This window comes from Chlamydotis macqueenii, chromosome 1 (assembly GCF_036417535.1).
Source record: "Chlamydotis macqueenii isolate bChlMac1 chromosome 1, bChlMac1.mat, whole genome shotgun sequence".
In the NCBI taxonomy this organism is placed as follows: domain Eukaryota; kingdom Metazoa; phylum Chordata; class Aves; order Otidiformes; family Otididae; genus Chlamydotis; species Chlamydotis macqueenii.
Genome location: NC_141556.1, coordinates 129322242 through 129344778, shown reverse-complemented (window position 1 = coordinate 129344778; position 22537 = coordinate 129322242).

Sequence of the window (22537 nt, the reverse complement as noted above, 5' to 3'; positions counted from 1 at the left end):
TCATCCAGCTTCTGAGCAAGTGTAGCTGAGATAGGGACTTGTTTGTGCTTCTGAAATCTAGGGGTCTAAACTGTATTGGAAAAGGATTATTCACCCTTCTCTCTCCTCAGCCCGATCCCGTTGTGGGAAAAAACCTCCCTGTCTTGCCAGTGAACTTGAATCACTTGCAGTATACAGTGTACAACCTTTACCGGAGGTTTCCTTAAAAATACCCAGTCCACTTGTAACACCTGAGTAGCATTGAAGATTTAGGATAAAATCTGAAATATGAAAATGAAGATATCTAGTTGTGCAGAGCAGGATCTGTTCCAAGAGCGGGGTGAGTGACCATGACTGCCTGTGGTCAGTTCTGGAAGAGCTCTGACACTCTCTGTCCCTATTCTGAAGTGTACATAATGGATGGAAGGAGCTGCAATGTAAGCTCACAACAGTCTTAGAAGAAAAAATAATTCCAAAGTTGGTGACTTGGTAATTTGAAAGCATGTTTTGATTGTGCTAAATTTAATTCTATCCTTTATTTTCCTTCTGGTGTAGTGGGTAACTTTTATTCACCACAGCAGGATTAACACATTTGGGTAAAAATCTGTCAAAATATCTACCTTATTTTCCTTTTCCCATTTAGAATTTTTTTAACAGAAGCAAATGTCAAATACTACAGTTTATAATAATCTACTCAATGGTATACAGCTTTAACGGATGAATCTTAAGATATTAATAGAATTCTCTTCTTTAATAGCTGGAAGTTATTTCATAGAAATGTACACACAGATATTGTATCTATACAAGCCCTTCTTAGCAATACAGTTGCTAAGTTTAACTGTACCGCAGGCTCACAGAACGGCTCAGGTGGGAAGGGACCTCTGAAGATCATCCAGTCCAACACCCTGCTGAGAGCAGGATCAGATTGAGGAGGTTGCTCAGAACTGTGACCACTCAAGTTTTGAATATGTCCAAAGACAGACATTCCAAATATTTTATATTTTTTCTTTCAAATACTTTTGCAAATGAGAAGTACCTGACATTCTGAGAATGGTATGGCAGGTTGGAGATAAAGTTTATCTGCTCCTTAGGTATTATCTGCTCCTTAGGTTGGGAAAAAGCATGAAAGAAAAACATACATGCTATGCATGAAGAACATTCTAAAGACTCAATATTCTCTTCTCTCAAGATAGTGTAATCATAACTTGTTGGCATTAAAATATAATTTGTGCTGTTCTAACTTGATTAAAGAATGTTATTCTCAAATTAAAAATCAGGAAGACTATATTTCCTTTTTTCCACCCTGGATATATTAGGAACTTAGCTGTCAAATGACTTGACAGAGAGCCAAGAACTTGTAGAGATATTACTACCTGAGATCACATTTTAAAGGGGAAAAATGCTGTAATTAGAGCAAAGCTTCAAATAAGTGTAAGATATGAAACAAAAGGTCAAACCAGGGTGTTCCCTCACTGAAGCAACTGTTGGTACTACAAGAAAGAAGTCACTCTCAGTCAAACTTCCTGACTACTGATTGTAAAAGCTAAAGCCTGTCAAAGACAAATTGTCCCACTTCAACAGAAAATATGTAGTGAGGTACATTTAGAGGTTTCTTTACAACTACTTTCTTCTCTCATTTCTCCTTTTGTACTTCCTCAGCACAAAGAAAATACTAGGAGAAACTGAAGAGGGGAAAATAATTAGTGATGATGGACTAATATGTGATAAGCTCCTTAAAAGAATCAAAGGCTATATGGAATTGTTACTTTCTAGGCCAGCTACAATGAACGACATAAAATTGAAATCTGTGTGTTAATTGAGGAAAGAAACTGCTCCCTGCATCCTAAATGACCGTGGCATAACTTTTATATCCCCTAAGCCTATTGCCAAACCCATAGCATTTTGGCAAATACACACTGTGCCCCAGGAAGACCAAGAGTGAATGACTCCAGAAACCAATTCTGAGTCAGAGTGACTACTATATATATGAATTTTTGTAGTAATAAAGCATTTTCGTCATAGCTTGAAGTATTTCTAGCAGTTATAATTAGTTCTGTTTGATATTTTTGATTGGCTAAAACTTCTTTATGTGAACAAGAAGAACCATGACAAGAAATCATGACTGATAGAACAATTATTACATTTGGGTTACACATTAGAAAATACCAAAGCATACCTTATTTTTTTTTCCAGTCAGTACTGGAAAAAAAAAACAGAATAGGGAAGGAATTTTCAAGAATATACTTATCTTGGTGGTGCTGAAGACAGAATAAATTCTAATAAAATTTCAAAGTGTATACTTGCATATTTTACTTCTATAGCAACATGCTGTTGTGGAATGATGAAAAAAGTGAGATAACTGTCAGATTTCCTAGACTCCCATGGACAGTATTTACTATTGGTCATCACTGAGGAGAAGACAAGGCAGGTTTCATCTCAAACTGACATTTGCAGACGTCTACATCAGTTTTTACAGAACTTTTCAGAAGACTTGAGCCTACTCATCTGTAAAATTAGGTAATGTATTTTTATCATCTGGTGTTATAGTGTATTTCCCAGGTTAGTTTAGAACTAGGCATCTTGCAGACATAATAATGTGCAAAAATACATTCAACTGTGATAAAATTGCAAGAAAAATACTAGTTGGAAAGTCTGTCTCTAGTAAAGCCATAGACTCTTTTTTTTAAAAATAAGATAGTGGTGTGACAGACTGAATGGCATTTGTTTACTTGTTAATTTTGCTCTGGTATCTTTTGAAGAACAATTATTTTAATACTTGATTGATGGACTCATTGAGAAGTATTAATATGTGGCATCTTTAAGCTACATGTACATAACTTTATTTTAAAATCTAGAAATTAATTTTTATCCCAAGTACAAATAGAGGCTGGGCAGAGAAGGGATCAAGACTAGCCCTGAGGAGAAGGACTTGGGAGTGATGGTGGATGAGAAGCTCAACATGAGCAGGCAGTGCGCCCCTGTGGCCCGGAAAGCCAACCGCATCCTGGGCTGCATCAAGAGAAGCGTGGCCAGCAGGTCGAGGGAGATGATTCTGCCCCTCTACTCCACTCTCCTGAGACCCCACCTGGAGTACTGCATCCAGCTCTGGAGCCCCCAATATAAGGACATGGACCAGTTTAAGAGGGTCCAGAGGAGGGCCACAAAGATGATCAGAGGGCTGGAGCACCTCTCCTGTGAGGACAGGCTGAGAGAGTTGGGGTTGTTCAGCCTGGAGAAGAGGAGGCTCCAGGGAGGCCTTATAGCAGTCTTCCAGTACCTCAAGGGGGCCTACAGGAAAGATGGGGAAACTGTTCAGTAGGGCTTGTTGTGACAGGACTAGGGGTTATGTTTTCAAAATAGAGGGAGATAGATTTAGATTAGATATTAGGAAAAAATTTTTACGCTGAGGGTAGTGGAGCACTGGAACAGGTTTCCCAGAGAGGTGGTGGATGCCCCATCCCTGGAAACATTCAAGACCAGGTTGGATGGGGCTCTGAGCAACCTAATCTGGTTGAAGATGTCCCTACTCCTTGCAGGGGGGTTGGACTACATGACCTTTGAAGGTCCTTTCCAACCCAAACCATTCTATGAATTTATGATAGTTTTATTATTGGTTTCGACTCCTTTCACTATTTGATCCTCATACTCTATTTTGGCCTGCCTTACTCCTTTTGCTTTCCATATTCAGGACTTTACAGTTTTCTCTCTTGCCTGCATTGACGCACAGAATTAGGATTTTTAGAGAACCTGTTTTTCCTTCTAACAAGATTCTTACACTTACTGTTTAGTCATACTGCCTGCATTTCACCTCTTCTCTAGCCTTTCTCTCAGGTGGTGTGCCCAGTGCGTAATATTACTTAGAGCCTGATATTTAAAGAATGAATATTCCTCAGGGAAATCTGCCTATTGGACTTTGATTCAGTAATATTGGTGCACAAGTTTGAACACTACAACAGTGGTCTTACCTCAGTAAAAGTACTCATGTTCAAGTTTTGCTCATGCTTAACTGGCATTTTTGAACTGCAGCAGGAATGAAGAATAGTTCAACATTTTTTATCAACATGAAGTAGTATTCAGATTTTTTGTTGTTGTTTTTTCATAATATAGTAAAAAGGGTGTCATTATTGTAACCTTTATACATTGTTTATTTTAGAATTTTTTTCTCAGAAAAATGTTTATTCATTACATTAGAGCTTTGTCACTATGAAGTTCAAAGAAAGTTAAACTTCATAAGGTTTTTTATTGAATAGAAAATATATCAAATCTAATTTCAAATGAAAGTTAACATCTGCTCAACAGCTGGTTTTGTGGAGGTTTTCTGCAATGGAAAAGCAATTTCACATTTCATAATATTACCTGAACTATGAAAATTTATGCAAAACACTATTTTAACTGAAGTGACAAAGAACACCTGAGACTATGTGCCTGGCTTTTCATTCTCTGCCTATAGAGTACGGTCATTTTAGTCAACGTGTTAAATGGCAGATGTCCTGAAGCACAACAAATTCAGTAAATTATCATTCTTGGAAAAGCTTTTTTTTTGTTTCTGTTGTATAATTATAACAAAGAAATAGATGCATGCCTTCTCTTACTCTCCTGCATGAAGGATAATAGAATGAAGTAGAAATATGCCCAGATTTGTAACAACCCCTATAACACTTTTCTAATAACTCCTTTTGTAGTCTTCTAATACTGTGGAGATTTATTGGCTTATCCAGATATAAGTGAAATTTTACAGGTTAGATTGGCTGTACTCCCAAGATGATACGCCAAATTTTCTCACTGTTATGATGCACAGCTACAGATGAATTCAGGTTAAAGAAAGCATAGCATGACTCTTTACTAATTATAATAATAAAGCAAATTTATGGGGGCTTTTGTTGTCAACAATCAGATATAGATTCATTTCTTAGTGCATCACAGCCTCTCTTTTGGTAAAACAAAACAGTAGAGGGGCAGAATCATCTCCCTCGACCTGCCGGCCATGCTCCTTTTGATGCAGCCCAGGATGCGGTTGGCCTTCTGGGCTGCAAGGCCACATTGCCGGCTCATGTTGAGCTTCTCATCCACCATCATTCCCAAGTCCTTCTCCTCAGGGTCGATCTTGATCCATTCTCCGCCCAGCCTGTATTTGTGCCTGGGATTGCCATGACCCAGGTGCAGGACCTTGCACTTTGCCTTGTTGAACTTCATGAGGTTGGCACGGGCCCACCTCTCCAGCCTGTCAAGGTCCCTCAGGATGGCATCCCTCCCCTCCAGCGTGTCGACGGCACCACGCAGCTTGGTGTCATCGGCAAACTTGCTGAGGGGTGCACTCTATCCCACTGTCCATGTCGCCGACAAAGATGTTGAACAGGGCTGGGCCAAGTGAGTTTTCAAACACACTCAGAGCAGAAAACCTGCCAGAGAATCTTTTATCAGTGCATAAAAGCAGCATTAAGATAAACCAAATTAATTATTTGCATCCCTGTTCGGGAGCTTCCCATACGAGACTTCTCCTTTGTGGAGGTAGCAGATCTACCTGAAACTGAAACATTTGTAAAAGATGCGAAACAAAACTGACCATAAAAAATTGCTCAGGCCAAACAGTATTCATCCAAGAGGTCTGCAAGTCTGGAGAAGTGTGATAGCTGAAGCAATAATGGTGTACACAACCTCTCTTTTAACCTGCCTCGGTACTTGTGAATGAATGCTGGAAATATGATCCATTTGTTTAAAGACTTTTCCCTGGATTTCTCCCTGCTGGAACTGCAGCCCCCTAATCTTGTTGATCAGTGTAAATTAGTAGAAACTATAAGCACAGAAAATAATTAGTGGATTTGGTTAAATATAATCTGTATGAAAGGTTCAATAACAGTGAACACCTTCAGGAGTTATGTTACTCTCAGTCAGCAGTGGAGGGGTTTTTCATACTTTATAGAAATCTATGTCAGTGTAAACTGGCATTCCTGGGAACAGATTTTTAATTGTGGAAACCAAAAATAATACGGTGATTTTTCAACAGAAGAATTTAAACTCTGTAAGACAAAATAAAACAAACAAAAAAACCCAGCCAATCAAAAAGAACTCACTTCCATGCCAAGTTTACTTTCCTTTTATAATGGAAAAAAAAAAACTAATTCAGAAAACTAACATTTACTTTCCAGTAAGAAAGGAAACACGTGAATAGTTGCAGTAATTGTCATGTTGTCTAAGTTGTTCAACCTATTAGTAGATACTATGAAAAAAACCCCTAAATTTCTTTTAAACCATCCTTCCAGCTTGGAAGAGTTCTGACAGTTTCCAACCTCTGTGCAAACCATAAATGACAAATTATACGGTAGACATTTTGAGTTTTCTATTCAGGTTCCTCTTGAGTAAAAGTCCATTTCATGCTGAATGTTAATAAGGTAGTTTGAAGAACAAATCCAATGTCATTTGCTATCTTCTTGAGGAAAGTAGCATTTTCTGCTTTTTAATAACAATTTCCCTTCAAAAACACCCCACTATCATACAAAATTGTTTTCAGTATATGAAAAATTTATGTCACACAGTACAAAATAGTATTAAAAATATCATTTTAAAAAGACATTATTGAAAATATTGGTGTCTTTGTAAACAGAACCAAAACCACAGGTAAAATTATAGAATGATGGAAAGAGAGACACCTGTTCAGCCACCTTATTCACCCCTTGCTAGTGAAAGATTGTTCTGTAAGGAGCACATCTAGTGCTTCATTGGCTCCTTTTCAAAAGCATCAAGCAATGTAGCTCCCATCTGTTCCCATGGGATTTTATTCCGTTATTTCAGAGATCTCACTGTCAGGAAGACTACCAGTCTGCTATTTAACCTAGATTTTCCTTATCCTAATATAGTGTAATTACTCTCACTCACCCCATCATAACATGTTTTGAGATGTAATATGAACAATAGGTACTTAACAACGAGATAAACATCCCATCAACTTTGCATAGGGAGATTTATTTTTAGATTCTCTTTGAACTCGGAGGGTCTTGCCTGAAGTCTCAGCAGAGGCAATAAATATAGGAAGAAAAAAATGTTAATGTCAAGCTATGTACTCTCACACATAGCTAGCATCTAACCATTACGGCAAGAGGTTCAGTTTTGTCCCTCTTCCTTTTGCATAGATGCTTATCCTTGGTTAACAACGTTTGTAAATCTTTTGGTAATGCAGATTTTGCTAAAAAACACACTCTGGGCTGCGATAACAGATGTACAAAGAGAACTACCCTCAGGATATTTAATAAACCCAGTCATGCAGCATGAACAAAAGAAAGCAGAGGAAGAAAAGACAGAATACTCCATTAGTAAAGAGAACAGCAGATTCTTGTTTTCTTTATTGGTGTTTTGTTTTAGTCTAGAATGCTGAAAAGCTAAATTTGATGGTTATCATAATTTGTGGGATTTTTTTCCAACTAGCAAGCAAAAAAACGCAAATCTGCCGTGATATAACAGTACAAGAAGGGCTCAGCTAACACTGTTGATAAGTTTCCCAACTAAAAGATTGTTCATATCTATAAATCAGTGCTGTGTAGTTTGTAGGCATACTAATTCATTGACAAACTCAGTGGTATATACCACAAATGAAAGAGATTAACTGAACTTGTCCTAGATATAGAATCACAGCATCATAGAGTAGTTAGGATTGGAAGAGACCTTTAAAAGCCATCTAGTCCAACACCCCTGCAAGGAGCAGGGACATCTCCAACCAGATCAGATTGCTCAGAGCCTTGTCTAACCTGGCCTTGAATGTTTTCAGGGATTGGACATCTACCACCTCTCTGGGCAACCTATTCCAGTGTTCCACCACCCTCATTGTAAAAAAAATTTTTCCTTATGTCCACTGTGAATCTACCTCCCTCTATTCACCTATATCATCATCATCATGATGTGGGTACAATTCAAGAGCTTTCCAGACAAACTCATGCAGCACATTCTATGGCACTTTGTCCCCTCTCACCACCTCCCCAGAAAAGATTAAATAACAAAAGGAGTTGGAATGTATTTGTTTCACTACCAATTACATGTGTGAAATCTTTTAAATTAGAGTTTCACACATTCTATTACAAATCAGATGTTCAGCTACCTTTGTATCTTGCCTTTCCTAAGGTGTTCCTCATCCATGCCCAAGGCTCAAGTTCAGCCTGAATGGCTACCCTAAACTCATGCTTGTTCATGTTCTAGTTTCTCAAGTTCCAGTTTGCTCAGTTTTTCTATCCACATCCCAGACATCAGAGTTTATATAAAAAGACTGAAAGAAAGATAATTACAGAAATAGATACTGCTGCTCTAAAAGACTATGCTTCTCTCCCATCACAAGAATCTTTCAATTTTCAGATATAGTAGCTTAATGACAACCATGAAATGGATTAAATCCAAGCAGGCAGTTTAAGAGTTACATCTCAGTGCTAAGTTTTAACAGATTTCCCAATATATATATGACATCTTCATTTAGTGTTTATTTTGTTAACATAAAACTATAGTTGAGAAGAAATGTTTACATCCCATGTTGCAGGATTCAAAGCTCTGCCAATTTCAAGTTACCCTACCATTACCATGTAAGCTATAGCTGTTTTTTCATAGATACAGAGAGACATGAAATTTTCTTACACTTGGAAAACTCCACAATTAGTGAAGGCACTTAATTTAAATTCTTTTGAAGTAATAATCTTTGGCTAGGAAGCAATATGGAAATTTTCAGTCCAGAAGGAAAACTATCAGGAAGTTATCACTGTCAGAAGACAGGGTGTGATTATTAAATATATTTTGCAAACCTAATGATAGCATTTCCATCTAAGTGACAACTATGATGATGATTTGCTGCAAGATAACATGATAATTTTCAATAAACTTTCCATTCTCAGCGTTTGGACACTGGCAGGAAAGATAATGTAATTAAGGGGAAGAGAAAGAGAGGGTGCCATCAATTTATGACTTCATCTTTTACAATCAAATTTATCCAACAGATTTTAAAACCAACAGAGGAAAAATCTTTTATAATTCACAGAGTGAACAGATGGCACAGCAGTATTGAAAATGACAGTATATATACACCAAATGAACTGGTGTTCTGCTCATTAAGAAGCTGTCAACATTTGTATTACAAACCTGAGTTTTCAAGGGTTTTTAAGTTGGCTATTTTAGATAACATCTGGAAATATTGGCTTACAAGTCGCATGACTAGGTACCATATAAATGAAAAAGTGTTGTTATTACTTAATCCATTTCATACGCTTTACACACCTAATCATATGGTAAACACTTGCTGTGACCTAAGATGCTGAGGAAGTGCCTTTACTTATGAGAGGGATTTGAATGGCTCAGTTAGTCCATGAGCAGCTGTGCTGGCTGTACACAGAAGACTGTAGCAGTCCCTAATCTCTGCTTTTGCAGAGGAGGCTTCAGGCACAGCTGGTGAGACCTGCTCGAGCACCCAGACACTCCATGCCTGGGATGTTACTGTCCTGTGAGACATTTCCAGACCCTCTGTGAAGGGATCAAGATGCCTAAAGACCACCAGTTTGAAGTAGCACTACTTCTAAAGTAATGTAAAGTTATGTTAAATACCACATTTTGGCTTAGAAAGATTGCAAGTTGTGTTGAAGCAACTAACGTTTTACACTGGGAGTGTACACTCCAACAGTGGTTTGCACAGGTACAGCTAGTCTGGGGTAGCTGTTCATTGCATGAAACTTCTGCTAACACAAGGTCTCAATTTTGGCCACAAAGAAAAAAAAAAAAGATTGGAACATTTTGCCTCAGAAAAGACTTAATAGCAGCTCAGGAAGGATTTCAGGATTTGACTTGCCAACTGAATAATTTTAAATTACATGCTACTAGACACTAAACTGCTTGTAGGATTAGAACCAACATACTGTGCTCGTTAGCTGTAGGTTTGAATATATACCATGATTTCTGTGGCTGGCAATAACGTTGGATTGAACATAAAGACAAACGTAGGTCTTACATAACATATAGGTCTACAGTGTTTGGTTTTGGAGGTAAAAGTGAGAAAGCAGTAAATATTGCAGTAACAGATTTATAGCAGCTATTATATGAAGGAGTGGTTTTGATTGTGAAAGAATATATGGAAAAAGCAAAGGGTTAAAGATGTGTACCAGAAGAAATAATGTGATTTTCAACTTGGATAACTGTGACCTCATTCTTTCTGGAGGAAACATCAGGAAACAACCAAGCTAACCAACCAGTCAAATTGGAAATTATGTTTTTAGTGACATTTAGAGGAAAAGAAATACAGTGCAATCAATCTGAGTTGCACCCACCGAGGCATCCATATGTCAAACAGATTCTCTTAATGGAATTGTGAGTCTTTCTCCCAAAGCTGTGAATTAGGATTTTCACAGGTGTTGGTCTCCAAATGCTCCTGGAATTCCACTCCTACATGCCTTATTCCCTCAGACACATTTGAAATTCCTGTCTCAGATGGTATAGATACTACAGGAAGTCTTCAGTTTCAAAACATTGTCAAGAAAAACATGAGGCTCCTAAGAAAAACAAAAAATAGATAAAGGGCTAGAGGAAAGGAGTGGGCGAGAGATTAATGTCAAAAATAATAACTATGAATAGCTTTGATAAACACTGAGTGAGTAGATAGTGAGAGGGGATATAGTTGCTGGTATATCCAATTGTGTTCCACTGTTGTTGCTTGCATTGAAGTAAGAATAGGATAAATATCTAAAAATTTCTGAATCATATGAAATGACTGTAAGTAAATAACTAGATTTTGAAAGAGAAAAGCTAAGAATAACCAATTTAGGTCTGGACAGGTCATGATGAATACTGAGAAAGGAGAGAATGTGACCACAAGGATTTTAAATTAAGATCTCATCTTCTTTGGCAGCATCTCTTCACAGAAGTAGATGGGAGAGAACTGAGTGTCAGGTCTTGCAATGACCTTACTGCTCCTGGCTACCAGTTCCCTTTGGTTTTCTGTAACTGTAACTCTTGCTAGTCCCTGTCTCAGAGAGTTGCATGTACCTGTCTCTCTGTTACCAGTAGGACCCATATGGCCACCTTTCTCTGAAGTTGATCAGATGGATGTTGCTTCAACATTCCTAACGTGCTTTGATCTATTTTATCATATGGTGCTGTGCTGGCTGTACCAAGGCCATGCAGCTACCCAGCTCTGACGCATGGCCTCCAGCACACCTGAGGCTGTGTGTCCACCAGCTGCGCCATTCACTCCATGAACTTGGAGTTCACAATGTACTCACTTCCACTCTCTATTGGCTACTTGAATAGCACCTTAAACTTATATTTTGTAATTAAGGCAAGTCAATTTGTCTGTAAAAACTAATTAAAATGCATAGTGTTAACTCCTTTCAAAGTTTTTGAAGAAATCCCAGGTTCAAATATCTCAGTACAAGGTTAAGATAAAACCCATGTTTCCCAAGTTTTCTTTAGATATTGTAGGAACTAAATTACATGGTTTCTGTGTACCAGGAAATACCTTTTAAAATATGCGTTGGGACTTGAAATCTTAATAAATGTTGTATCTTACTGGAATCATAAGTTAAAGATGAAGCTCTTCTAAAGCAAAATATCACAAAGAAGTCTATTTCCTCCACGTACAAAATGATCTCTGCAGTTTAGATTGAGCCTTCTGTACAATAAGGAAAATCCAACCTGAAAATCTCTGATTGCTGCCTGTGATATAGACCAGGAACCTTCTCAAAGGATGATGTTAAAACATTCAGAAGAGAAAAACTGGAATATTTTGTTCTTTCTTGTTCAACTATTATGTAAGACGTGAAATACTGTTCATTTTCTGCAAATTTTTAAAAATTCTATCCTCCTTCAAACACCTACTCCAATCGATGCAGTCAAGAAAATGAGCTTCTTTCCCTGTTCCTACTTAAGAAGTAAAAAGTTCCTAGTTAAAAAGTCAAACAAATCACACACACATAGACTAGAAGTTTCAGGTCTGTCTGAGAGCAAAAGTTATTTTCTTTTGAGGTACTGCAAGGTAATCTGACGTGTAAATATGTGCAAACATGACCTGAACTCTAGACTGAATTTCTCCAGATAAATTCTGTACCACCATCTTCCACAGCTTTCAGATGTATTTCTATGTCAACAGAACAGATAATTTTTGCTGCAATTTTCTCTACTAGTAATGTGGCTTAGGTTCAGCTATTAATATGTTTGCTTCCAGGTATCTGAAAGCCTAAATATCTCTAAATGAGGCTGATAAATGTATATCTGCACTGCACCAAACTGTGCCATCAGGCTTCTCTAGGACTTCCCTGATACCTATGGCAAGATCATTAATATAAATATCAAAAAGACATGCTGAATTGAAGTACAGTTCCTGAGAAACGTCACTAATAACTTCATTTCAGCCTAATATTATTTCTTCCAGTACTCTTCAGTTTTGACCTTTCCTGTTTCATAATTCTTTCAGCAATTCTCATCTTTTCCATCTTAATTAACAAGATTCTGAATGTGAGATTTTCTGAAGTTTTACTGTTGTCCAAATAATGAGATTCACCACATTTCCTCTGAAGAAAAAAAAAAACCCAAAATCGTTTTTCCAAATAAAGATATTAAATCTAGACTACTAATATGTCTTTCTCTTTCTTTCTATTTCTTTCATTTCCTTACTTCATTAGCACTGCTTGTCATGGGAAATGCTTCTGGACATCACATGCATCATAGCTGCAAGGATTCTTGGCCCTTCATTCACGTCAGAGTTGCATTTGCCCCTGCACAGAATGGTATATTACAGATGTCAGAATAATGAGCCTGAAAAAGTCAAGATCACTTCATTGTCTTTTTAAAGTATAGATGTTCCTGAGTCTGCAATTTCATGCACCAATTGTTTCAGATTTTTGAAATGGAGATTACCTGGTCTCTTCTCTCACTTGAGAGCATTATAATCTTTAAGTTTCTTTCCATCTTTTGTGTGATATTTTCCATTTTCATACTCTTATTCTTTCTTTCTTATCCTAGGTGCAATAATAATTTTTACTTCCTGTGATTTTCTTCAAAAACAATGGAGAGGTTATTGAATTTGAGGCATGTTCTCATTACATTTTTAGTAATCCTGTAGGTCTGCTTTACACTTAACTCTACCCTTGCTGTTGAGAGCTGCCTTTTCCTGTTCTTGTATCTTTACAGCTAGGGACATCTTTGATATTTTTTGTTTTACTATCCTTCCCGAATTCTAACTTAAGACAATTTTTGCTTCCTGATCCTTAAACATATACCAAACATACTTTTCCCCTACTGCTGGTAGGCTCTCTTTTAAATAATGCTGAAAGTATACTGAGGGTAAGGAAGGACATCCAATTTCCTCTCCCAGTTCCACTCTCTGCTCCTGTCTTTTCTCTTCCCTCTCTCCTTGCCCTGGAAATAAAAAAGTTCAATTACAAATCCATGTTAATTTGGTCTTTCATTGAAATTGAATTATTTTATGAACAATAAGTTCACAGGTAGTCTGCAAAGTTATACAGTTAGACACAGTTAGTCCACACATAGTTACACAGTCCACACAGTCTCAGTCACCAACTTCTATATTGTTGGGACATGACTTTTTAGACCCTAACTAAATATAATTAATTTTTTATTACATGATTCAATGAACTCCTATTAATATGGATAAACTCACCTGTTCCTCAATGTGATAACCAGGAAATATTAATATTTATTTTTCTAAATAACATCATATTCCAACTGGGAATAGGACAAAGGTTATAATAAAACTAGTTCAGTAGGTCTTCCATTACTGTTTTCTCTATATGACTTCAAGAAAAAATTCAAATTTATATTTGTGTTTTATGTTTGTCTTGATTTTTCTCCTTCTCTTCTTCTATTTTCTCTTTGAATAGCACATGTCCTTTACTATCTATATGTTGGTCTTCCATCTATCCATTATCTAAAGTCCTGCCTTGCAATAGTCATTTGCTCTCCTGGTCAGCACTATCTTCTGCTGCCTAAGTTCCTGAAGAAGTTTTCCATAGCTGTAGCATCATGATGATACTCAGTTCTCCAGCTAGAACAGGCAGAGGGCTTTCCCTATGTTTAAGTATATAACTATATTATCTGCTAAATGAGTATTCCCACCAGCTAACTTTCCAAACTCCTGGTGTTCATTCCTTTTACTCATTGTTTCATTCACTGTGAAGTTTTAAGTCACATGATTGTCCTTTTATTTATTTTCCACTAACATTCTTGACTATTTTCTTAGTTTTAATGGTAAATCTGTGACATTCGGGTTCATTGCTAGGTCTATCTTGGATTGTAGAGCCAGATGAGAACTGTACGTAACCACTGTTTAATGGCAGAGTATCACTGCCTCTAACTTCAGAAAGTATACCCATTGCAAAGAGTGACAAGACTCTATGATGAAAAATAAATAATATAGCCATTCCAGGGAATATCTAGAAGCTGCACTGAACTATGTAGGTATCACACCTACATAATTATTGTTTACCTATCTGCACCTATCACTGGCTCAGGAATCTGATGGCCATTGTGTTTTCTGAGTTTTTCAATATGCTTTGATGAGAAAGAAAAAAAAAATTCCTTGCATTAAAAAAAAAAAGGAGAAATCAGTGCTGTAGTTTGCACAGAAGAGTCCAAATACAGCATATCTCCCTCCCCCTCTTTTTATTAGTTTCTAACCACCTGTTTAACAAAGCAGACATAAGCCTCATCTGGCATCTCACTATAGTGTACCGTGTTTGATATTTTATGAACAAGTTTGCCATTCAGCTGCCCTCTAATCGTTACTGCAAGTGTACATTTCTTCAAACAAATGAGGCGTTTTACAGGGACACCATGCTGCATCAGCTATCAATTTTGTAGATGCAGACATTCACACAAAATTGTCAAAGAACTCAGTTCTGTTGCTGCTAGAATGAACATACTTCTTTTTCTCTTTAGTCACTGTTATCATGAGAATTGGAGGGCAGGGAAAGAAGATTAAATAAAATTCTAGTGTGTGCTAGGGAACCTAGCCATATAAGTAAACCAACAGCAGATCACAACAACATTGTAAGGAAAAAAAATACTTACTGCTACTCAGACACATTGCATGATCTTCTCAAATGTTTACATCATTAGCTACACTACATATTCATACACACATTGTCTAAAAAGGCCACAAGATAATCCTAATAGCATGTTATGAGAAAGGCAATTAATGCTAATAGAACTAATGTTCAATTTTATAAGCCAATTGAACATAAAAATGTGATGACCATCATTTAAGATAATTCTGTTCACTAATAGTTCTGATCCAAAGCACTCAACATCTGTTTCCATTAAAAGTAGGAAAATAATTATTAATCAGATACTTTTAATTATGAATTTTAGCATGTACTGTGTATTCTAAAACAATATTTCCAGTCACCCTGGAACCTTTTGTTAATTCCAGTCAAATATACTGCAAAATTTCTGGTAGTCTAAGAATGTTGTATGTGAATTTACAGCAACCATGTTCTCCGTTGACATCAGATCCAGGCTACACTTAGCTTCCTCTCTTTGTTTGCAGAGAGTGAGGCATCTGCCATTTCTCATGAAAGTATACTTGTTTCCACAGAAGAAGGGAAGTATCTTAATAGCCACAGTAATCCAGAAAAGTATTAGATTAAGGTAGCCAAAGACATGGGGAAGTACCTACAAGAAATACAGGTGCTTAGGAGCAGGATGCTATGACTGTTAGTTGTCTCCATGTGGGCCCATATAACATCAGTATGGCTAGAGCTGAGCCAAAGCTAATAAATCTGGCTAATCATGACCTGACTCTTTTGGAGTATTATTCATGTCTCTGCACCATGCTTCTCAACACACTGGTTCTGAAGGAACATTGAATTCTTTGCATGTTTGCCACCATGAAGCAAGCAAATAGTCCTTCTGGACCCCGATCACTCAGAGGCATGATTCAAACACTTCATCTGCTCATCAGTCCAGTACAGAGCCAGATCTAACAAACTTTGATGCTCACTTGCTAACTCTGTGCAAAGGCATAGCTCCAGTTTTATGGGCAGAGACAAGTGAAGGCTGCAGAGATTAAAGAATTAAAGGTTGCCGTGGTTCTGAAGCAGTTCAGCTGCTTTACATGGAAGTGATCCTGGGAAAAGGGCAGCACTGGATAAATTTCATCTGTGGATAAACTTACTAAATATTTTAACCTTAGTGAAACAAGTCTAACAGAAGGATCTAAGGGTGAACTACTTCAGTTCGTCTGTTACCTGTTATCAGATATGGTGTCCTTAGAAATGGGAATTAAGCGTTCAAGTTCCCATCACAACAGGAGAGAGTAGAAACTGGGTTTCCATGTCATGTGGAATGTCTCTTAAGCCAGAGAATAATAAGAGCACATACTATCTTGATGATAAAAGTTCTAATTTATTTTTTTATTCCTTAGCAGTCCACTTGGCGTTCTCTAGGTTTTAGCCAGAAAGACAAGAAATTACACTTTGGGAAAGCAGAGACTACTTGCTTTTATCACTAAACTAACTAATTAAAACAAACAAAAAAATCTCATACCAAAACAAACCAAAATCAAATACATCTCCTTTCTAGAATATTTACCTGGTCAAACTTTTTACTAAATTTGAATGTTTAAGTCAAGTTAGTTCGTAAACTTTTGCAGGGAAGAAGAGAAAGGAAAAGTTTTATTATTATTTTTTATTATTTTAATAGAATCTGCATACCTTAACCTACCTAGCCATTTTTCACATGCTCCAATATTCACAAACAAGTAAATACTTGCAAGCCTAACATATACTTGGTGTCCTTTATGAATAAGTATCAGATTCCTAATTAGCTATTCTCAATTCTCTCATCAATTCAAGGATGAGTTTCCTCCATATATTTATTTCACAAATTGTGTGAAAAACCCTCTCACTAGCATGGGTATCATGGTCACAAACTTCATAGTCTTCCTTTTAACATACATACATGTAGATGGATGTTTGTGAAAAAGTTTGACAACTGAAACAATTCTTAGAAGTCCATACACAACAGTCAATACTTTCAAATCTTGGGCTCCTTTCCTCTCACCCAGGTGTGCTCTCTGAGAACCACTACAAGAAAGAATGTCTTACCTCACAAAGCCCCTGCTGTTTTTGGACATATGACTTGGCCTTCTGTTTTCTATGGAATTAAAATCTGAGCTTTGTTCCTATTCACCAAAAATTCAACAGCCCTTGTCCTTCTCCAAACTGTGGCTCTCATATCTTTCAGTCAATCCATCAGCCTACAAATTATCCTATGCAAATACGTACAGACATACAAACACAAACCAAAAGACCTACATCCACAAAACCAGGCAGAAACAAAGGTGTACTGAGAAGAATCCTCATAATGATGCTCTCAACAGAAAAAGATGAGGTTCACCCCATATGGATATTCCAGGAAAACTGTCTGCATCCATGTATTAGCCACTCAGATATGAGACACAGAAATTATTCTTTAATGTTTAGACTGGCATTCCTAAGCACGGCTAGACAGGCTAAATATAACATTTCGTCTGCCTGACAGATTGAAGCAGAGTATGTTCATGAAAGATAGCACTTTAAAAGAAAAGCAATAAAGTGTTCACTCAAAAGAGGAGAATAATTTTTATACAATTAATCTTCTTTGACACAAAGAGTAGGATATCCTACTCTAGTAGATTTATTATTGTTATGACACCTTTAATTTTAACTTAAAATTTAATTTCACAATTTCAAATTAGCATCAGTATTTTGCAGATATTTTCCCTCTGCAACTTTATTTATCAGACATATTCCTTTCAATTGCAATTTTGCACTTTGGCTGGAATTAGTATTTCAGCAATGAGACATAAAAAAAAAATCATTACTTTAGTGCTATGGAAACTTCCAGTAGGAACATAAAACAGTCAACAGTTTTTTTATAAAGCATTTTAATATATGGATGCCTTAAAATTACGTGGTTATTAATGAAGATACTACAGAGCTTAAAATGCAGCATCTGGTGTACATACATTCATCTTCTGATTCCAAGTGTAAAGCAATAACATATATGTTAATGATTATATTTTCATACTTTTTTAAAATGCAACTTGCTATAAACATGTTTTTTGGAGTAGTAGGACAGACAACATGTGGTAAGATTATACTAGCAATTACCAAGCATTGATCAAGTTAAAGGTCTATACACATTTTAAAAGTCATCATTCACGAATTGCAACATTGTAAAGTTCTTCTACTCAGATTAAGAAAATCATTAAATTATTGAATAATTGAGGTTGGAAGGGCCCTAAGGAGGTCATCTAGAAAGAAAGATACCTTCACTTTTTTCTTCAAAGTTTAGGCAGAGATATTTGAGAATGAAATCTTATTTACAAATCCTGTTAGAATGATGGAACACTATCTTTCCTGGTTTATTCTCAATTTGTTCCTTTCATAATATTATTTGATCTCAACTCTAAATTCTTCCTAAAAGTATAATTCAGCATTGTTCACCAGACTTTCTTACAGATTATAACCCCTCATTCTTCTTCTCTAGATACAATTATTGCATCCAATATATACATATAGTAATACAGACATACTATTGTGTATTGTGCAAAATAAATGACAGATAGTGCTTCTGTTTAAGATGAAATAGAAAATTCTCTTTGACTTCTCAACTTGGTTTGTTTCTCTAGGATTGTTTCACATTTTCTACTTGTTTGGAAACAATCTCTGCCTCTTAGCCTGTAGGTGGTCTCTGAGAAGCAAACAGAGGGATTAGAATCATAGAATCATAGAGTCGTAGAATGGTTTGGGTTGGAAGGGATCTTTAAAGGTCATCTAGTCCAACCCCCCTGCAAGGAGCAGGGACATTTCCAACTACATCAAGTTGCTCAGAGCCCTGTCCAACCTGGCCTTGAGTGCTTCCAGGGATGAGCCACCTATCACCTCTCTGGGAAACCTGTTCCAGTGTTCCACTACCTTCATTGTAATTTTTTTTTTTGTGGTGTCTAGTCTGAATCTACCTCTTTCTATTTTAAAACCATTACCCCTTGCCCTATCACAACAGGCCCTTCTGAAGAGTTTCTCCCCATCTTTCCTATAAGCCCCCTTTAGGTACTGGAAGGCTGCTATAATGTCTCCTTGCAGCTTCCTCTTCTCCAGGCTGAAAAGGCTGATTATCCTGCAGCTTTTCGTTCTGAGAATGAATGTCTCTATCTATAAGCATATCTTTTTGAGATAACTCTTCTACAACTCTAAATCTTCGTATTTTAGTCAAATCTGGTTGACAATCAGTTTCTGAAGTTATGAGTGGTCATATATAATCAGAAATTGAAAACATAAACAGACATATTCTGATAATCCCAACAATTTAACTTTGGCTGTCAGATCGGGGTTCACACATATAAAGTCAAATTGGAACTGCATCCTGAGGCTTTGCTCTTTCCCAGAAAAATACCTCAGGAAAGCAACCTGAAAGCTGGATGAGAACGGAAGTTCAACAATCTACATAGTACAGTCTCTCTTGCAGAATGAAATTAGGGCTGTTATCTGATGTGACGCTTGAGATAAAGAGCCTTGCTGATAATGCAAGATGCATTTCTTTCCACTAAAACAATAATTATGCCCAGATACTCTGTTTGGGAACCCAATTTCACCTCTCCACTGGATGTTTGAACATACACAGTCTCAGTAAACTCTGCACCATATTCTGCGTTGTGGTCCATAGTGTTATGCAGAATAGCCAAAGATAGTCTGCTGCTGCTGTTGAGATGTACATACAGGAGGATTCATGGTTATAGCCTGCAGCCAGGAAAACTACATTAAGAGTAAAGAGTGCCATTTAAACCTTAAGACTGCTGAAGTAAACTGACTTTAAAGAGCTGGTTAAGAGTTATGGTTATAAAGATGTAACTTAATGATATTTTTCCTAAAGTAATTGCATCTTATTTCTGTCATCTTTCCCAACTCATTTCTGTTTACTTCATAAGACTCTATAAATGCTCTATAAATGATTCTGGTAATTCAGTAAAAGCTAAATCTTGAGGCATGTAAAGCCTGAGTACTTATCCCTTGATACAAGCTTCTGGCAGAAATGATTTCAATATAACATTTTTTTTTTTTCCAAGACCAATGCATAAACCAAATAAAATCTCAGGAATATTCAGCATCTTGATGGAAAAGTAGTAATACTTTTCTCAGATAAATTGAAATTTATCAATTTATCCACAGCTCTAAATTAAGTATCCACAGGACGCCTTTGGTTCCATTCAATGATAATGCTCTCCATGGACTAAATTCCTCAGCATCCAATGTTCACTTCTCTTGGGAGACCATGCGGGATGGCTCTTGGTGTGATTCAGTACACTTGCTCCTACTTTATTCTTGAAAATAAATAGTTTTTGTTGAAGCAGATGGGTATTTGAAATGTCACTTACATAAACATGCCCCCACAATATGCTTTCTTTATGCTTTAGAAAAAAAAAAAGACAACAAACTGCACATGACAAACCCAAACAAAAATACCAACCACCAAACACACATAATCACATTCTAGGTCTGAAAACTTCCCTTTCTTCTGGCTCACCCTGTGCAGGGATGCCCTGCTGCATGAAATGAGCATTAAATAGAGTCTGGGAAGAAAGCTGAGGAACCGCAACACCAGTTGTAACAAGCTTCATTTTCCTACAAGCTCAGAGTGCAAAAAATTCTGGGATGCTGGAGGTTAGGCAGATTGCAAGGGTCAGTAGTGAGGTTGTCTTCTACAGCAGAGCTCTTGGAGTCCTGCCAGCTAGGTAAATCAGCTCCCAGGTTGTCCTTGAGAGCGTTCTCCAGAACTGCAACTCCAAAACGTGGGGAGCAACTAGTGCAATCACTGATCTGCAGAGTTAAGTTTTCACGGATTTTCACTTTTCTCTCTCTTCTAAAGAAAAAACAATTAAGAGCGTACAGGTTCCTTTGTCTGAGGGAAATTTGTTTCTCACTTTTGTGTTTTTTATTTTTTTTCCCTAAAGTATTCACGCTTTTCCAAAACAACCTTGTTTCTCTGCTTTCTTTTTTTTTTCCCCCTGTAAAACCTGTCCTTCCTTATTTATGTATGTATTTGTTAGTAGTTACACTTTGAAGGAAAAATAACAGACTACAAGATGGAGCATTTCCATTCTCTGAGAACATGGGAATCAAAGGAGACTTGCTTCTGCATCATCTTGGACCATGCAGTTGGTGCTGTGGAAAGACTCCTCATTTTACCATTGTTTGGGAAGGGCAGTGCCAACTTGCTCAAAAATCAGCAGAGTTAATGAAGATCTTTGTCCTTCCAGTGTTTAGAAAGATGTGGTTTCAGAAATGGGGCTATAGTGGGGGCAGTAATGGGACATTTTTTCATAACATACATTACTGCTATGTTGGAAAGTTTTTTGGGCAATAAAGACAAGGAAATAAATTCTAGTATCTTTTCTTACTCTCTTGACAGCGGTGCTATCATATCATGCATGGATTTCTTCTTTAGCAGCGCTCCTTCTTCACTTCCAGTGGCTGACACAAGCTGTTGTTCTGACTTGTTGTATCAAAGACTACAAATATCCCTTGCAGGATACGTCCTTTCAGAATATTTGCCCCGAAAGAGGGAGGGGAGTCAGCTGAACTGGGGCTGGGTGAGCACTGCAGGGCAAAGAGACCTGAGGTATGGCTCTGTAGATAGCCATGATGGGAGGTGGTTTAGGGCTCCTACACAGGTAAATTTCAGATATTAGAATTGCAGAAGTGACATCGATACAGAAAAGTTACTTTTGCTGATGACATAAATCCCATAGTTCATTTACATTGCAAAATGTATTGTTTTGCAAAAATTATGATGGAATGGATAGCTTATAACAGAAATTTTTAAGCATTTGCTACTTTTATTATTTTTAGTAGAGGTTGGACTTTGTGTTATAGAATGTAAGTAATTCTACATATTTCTTTATAATTGTTTTCCCTGTTTGAAAAAAATTATTGAGTTATAGATACCCTTTCGATATTTTTTCTTCCTTGTTCTCAATTTCCTTTCCTTCCTTTCCCAAGGCAGATTTTTGCTTTGTATTTTAATCATGAGGGCTTAAAGAATAACATAATAAAAAATAGATTTGTTTGCTAACAATATATGGGCATCCTATCCCAGGGCAACAACCTATAAAATAATTGCAGTGTGGTTCACCATTGGAGTATATTGAAGCTACACAAACTAATGAATTTCCTTTAGTGCTTTAGAGGAAAATAATTATAAGATTCGGCACTGAATTAATGCTACAATCTTAATCATCTCACATCCACTGTAAGGTAATCTTGTCTCAATTATAGATCCAGCTGGAAATGGCTTGAAAGCTAGATTGCTCTTCTGGTCTTTCTTGGCTAAGTGTTGGAAGAGAAATGTCTTGACAGCATTATTAATAGAAGCATTAGTAACATTAAAATGCAGACTATGTAACACTGCACATGCCACATACAATGCTGTACCGTTTTGACTTAAATCCACGTTTTGAAGTAACCATGAAATGCTTTTATTTCATTCTCAGCAAGACTGAGAATTAAATTTCATACTTAATATGTAAGTACTTTAGTAGTTTAAGGGT